Below are 4,569 nucleotides of genomic sequence, written 5' to 3' on the forward strand. Positions count from 1 at the left end.
GTGATTCAATTAAAAACATCAATAAAAATCTTATTTCAAAAGTCATAAGTAGAGTATCTAGCAATACGGCACATACCATAGATAGAAAACGGCTCGGCCCCCCCTGAACCATTGCCTGCTTTAATAAGTATTCAGAAATTATACTCAGACTTCAAAAGAAATTGTAAGGAATTGTTAGCAGGTTTATTAATGTTTTATGTTTTATTAAAAGTTTGGGTGTACATTTCACAATGAGCAACATCAAAAATCAGACTTTCTGCCTGTAATTTTGCTTCCTCCTGTCTTTCTGCCTTTGGGATTCACTCTTTTCCTTTCATCAGCTGCCATTTTCAGCAGCATGCAGTAATTTCATGGCTCATTGCAAGCGCTGAAAACCTTTGAAACCACAAATGCTAACCTACCTGGCCTGCAGCCATTTAGGAAGAGATTAATTTAGCAAACAGAAGCAAAACACTTTCTACTTCTAGCCTGTGCATAATTTCACTTCTATCTATATTTATTTTACAGTGAGCAGCGTAATGACAATTTCAGTAATTGCAACTCTATAAAAATTTGCCTACCTAGCTTATCTCACTATCACAAGACTGTGAGTCAGTCAGATTAGAAAAAGTACAGCGTGTGAAACAGCACTGGTTGCCTTCCAAAAATATGGGCCTCCTATAAAAACTCAAGTGATGCTTTGCACTTGTTTGTGTTCTTATCTATTGGGCAACGGTTTCTTCCTGATGTTTTGATTGGGACGTGTGCATTCCTCGTTAATTCATGGTGATTTATGGGGGCACTCTCCTTACAATCAAACCAATGTATTTGGAAGACTAGAAGCGCCAGCCCATTTCTGCAGACTTTGTTATAAATGGCTGTTATGTTGCTGTCAAGCAATTTGAACAGAAGAGAAAGTCCATCTGGGGCAAATTTAAGCTATCATGCTTGGAAAGAATTCAAGGACTAAATTAGCCTACAAACTGTTAGCTAAAAATAAAAAGTTTTATTGTTTCTTGTCCAACTTAAGAATCCCACCATCGAAATTAACACCAATTATACCTACTGTACATGCATATGTATAGGTTCCCCTAAGGGATCGATTTGTTGCTTCTTTGCATTCATTTGTAGTTCTTACACACACACACACACACACACACACACACACACACACACACACTGAGAGAGAGAAAGAAAAAGGGAGCGAGAGAATTGTTTAGCAGATAATGAACCCATGGAGAAATAATGAACCCAAGCAAAATAATATTTAAGAATTAGGAGGAAACATAATAAAAGTTGAAGTCAGCCAATATACCAGACAAAATCATTTACACTATTTAACTAGCAAGAGCTATCATGAAGGAATTAGATGCAAGAGAGAAAAAGAGAATTCTGTGTGAAACTGTTGACACCAAACCATGTAGCTGGGGTTTATCGTGGAGGGATTTTTATATGTATGTAAAGAACGTCACACTGCTAAGTGATTCTTTCTTAGATCAGCAACCAAGGAGGCCTCTCTTAATAAGTGTTGTATAAAGAATAATTCAGAAATAAGAATCAAAGGCTGGTGGTTGCATATTATACCTTGGTATTTCCTCAAAAAGAAAGGGATTTGGTAGTCATTGAACGACCTTGTGGTGTGGAATGGTTTCCCCAGTCTTCTAATAAAAGATTATCGCTCACTATCCTAAGTTGCAAAAATTTTGCTGCCAGTAAAACGGGACAATATAATAAAAGGGAGGAAAAAGGAGAACCGCCAAGCACTATAGAGAAGGCATTTCTGTTTGGGTGCGGTAGCTTTTCCATTTTATACATTCCTCGTTCCCAAGTAATAGCCATTGAACATAATTCTCTACTTCTTTACTCAGATTTGAATATTCTGTACCCTATAAAGGAAATTCTATGACATTAAACTTGTTTATGCACTGTTTTTATATTAGCTAATTCATTTAAGCATACAGATACACAGACGGCAGTGGGATGACTGGCCAACCCCCACAGATGTACACCTCCAATCTGCCATCCCATAACATTCATAAAAGATGTCAACACAGCCTGGAATTTTTCCATGGTTTATGTTATACTATTGGAGTTCATGGCAGACTGGCAAAATATTTCGTGTTGAAATTTGTGGAAGTAAAAAAAGAAAAAGAGACTTCTATGCTTTGAGGCCATTTACAAAAGTACGTGATCAATATCCTTCACCTACAATAAGCACTTAAATCAAAACAAATTGAACAAGAAAACACATTTGTGATTCTGGGTATTGTATAATAAATAGCCATTCCTTTCTTTAAACAATTGGTGGTAATTATGCTATCTTAATGATCATTTTTAAAATGCAGTGCATCTTTCCTGTATTGTCTAAAGAATCACAATACTGTGCGACAAAAACCAAAGTAGTAACAGAAACATAGTCATAACCAATATTGTAAATTCTGCAGACATATATTTATAAAGCAAATAACTTCCGTTAAAGAGTGTGATTAGGATCATGTGACTACAAATGGTGAAAATTTCATAGCCTGAAGTTGAGAATAGTTTCTCATTTGGGGAGATAGATTGGTGACTTAGCAATTTCCCTTCAAAAGGCAGTTTTTGCTTCCTTCTTGTTGGAGGTTGCAGCCTGCTAAGCCCCAAATCCAGTGTCCAGAGGCCATTGTCAGCCACTCCTTCAGCATGGGCAGTGAGAGAGAACTGCCGCCTGGTCTGCCAGGAGCCCAAGGTCTTGGGAAGCTCCACTTTATGCCACTTTTCCCCCCCTTTTCCCCAAACTGTTAAAGATGACAAAGTTTTAAGGGTCATTTTTGTTAGTTCTCAAGTGTCTGATGATGGAAAAAAAAATGGAAAAGGTAGTGTGGAGTCGTAGAAAGGCTCAGATGGCAGCCTGGCTCTAGAGTTTATACTGATAATCACTAGACCATCCTGCCTCTCACAGGTGACAGTTCTCTTTGATGGCTGTAGTAAAGATTAAGCACCTCTTCCTAGCCATTCTCTGCTTTGGGTTTTTAGTGTTTAAAATTTTTTTTTATTGGGGAACAGTGTGTTTTCCTAGGACCCATCAGCTCCAAGTCCAGTAGTTGTTTCAATCCAGTTGTGGAGGGTGCACCTCAGTGGCCCATGTGGGGATTGAACCGGCAACCTTGGTGTTATGAGCACTGTGATCTAAACACCTGAGTTCATTGGCCACCCCAAGTGTTTTAATTTTTTTAACCTCATTTTCACTCCCACACTGAAAACTACATTTGGGGACACATCTGAGTCTTCTCCTCACACCCATTAAGTTGTTCATGAGACTTCAGATGTGCCTTTGCACTGGCATTGGTGCCCTGAAGGCAGGCAAAGCATTCCTGATGGTTTTCCACTATTGGTGATCACAATGGATTTGGGTAGTTGCAAAGGACAAGGTTAAGTGAATGAGACCCTGTGATATAAAAAATAGATTATTTTATATATCTTCTGCTTATCACTGAATACTAGCCCACGCTCATGTTTTAGTACCCAATAGTTTTATATTAAAGTTTCTCACAATACGAGAGTTTTTAAATTATGGTCTCAAATATTTGCTTTGTATGGTTTCTATCCAGCCATTACAGATACTGCTTCTTTTCCCTCCATTGTCTTTTCCATTTTTCTGGATCACTCTCTGAATAGAATTTCTAATAGGTGTTGGTTTCCTTCATTTACATATTCTGGTAAGCTTCTATACAAATTACAAGTATTACCTATATTTATAGTTCTTATAATCCAGGGTCTGATGTGGTGAGTTTATATTCTAAACAATAGCCAAAAGAATGTTGACATTAGAATAGATTTTTTTTTCACTTCTTCCAAGGTAATTATTTCTCTTCCATTTTTAGAGACCTTTTGAGTTTGGAATTAAAAATGTAAAATTAACCAATTTCTTTCAACTTAAAATATTTCAAAGCATTGGTGAAAATTAAGAAAGTTTCCCTTTTTTTTCTTGTTTGATGTAGAAAACTAAGGTAGAATTGTTAATATTTGCAAATTAAGTCTTGGACAAGCTGCTATAAAAGTTAAGGTTTCATTTTCTATTCATCCATAAGGCACAATTATATTTTCTAGGCACTGGGCAGAAAGAGTAAATAAGACAGAATCCTTGAGGTAGCTCCTATCTAAGGTAAAGAAAACCTTTCTTTTCAATAGGAAACTACGTGGATTTAGGCCATCACTTTCTAAGGTCCAAACAAGAGCTATGGAGTCAAAATTTTTCCTCTTAATAATTCTTTCAGGAAACATTTTTCCTTTAATCAAAAGGCTCTTTTCATCTGTCTAGATAAGTAGAGAGAATATCAGTGCCAAATTATTATGTTTCAGGCTTTGTGGGACACAGAATATGCACTGTTTATAATTTTATATAGTTCCTAATTCTTCTGCTACTGAACAGGTAACATACATTTATTTTTTTACTAAAAAAAGTTTGTCTCCCATTGAGTGAATTATTCAGACAGCAAAAATGAAGGCAGACTATACTTAGACTCTAAATATCAACTCTTTCCTCATATTTGTGGTACAAAACAGATACAAAGAAAAAATTGGTCATTTTTACTATGGCTTACTAATACAAAG

The sequence above is a fragment of the Hipposideros armiger genome, unplaced genomic scaffold (genome assembly GCF_001890085.2).
Source record: "Hipposideros armiger isolate ML-2016 unplaced genomic scaffold, ASM189008v1 scaffold_412, whole genome shotgun sequence".
In the NCBI taxonomy this organism is placed as follows: Eukaryota; Metazoa; Chordata; class Mammalia; order Chiroptera; family Hipposideridae; genus Hipposideros; species Hipposideros armiger.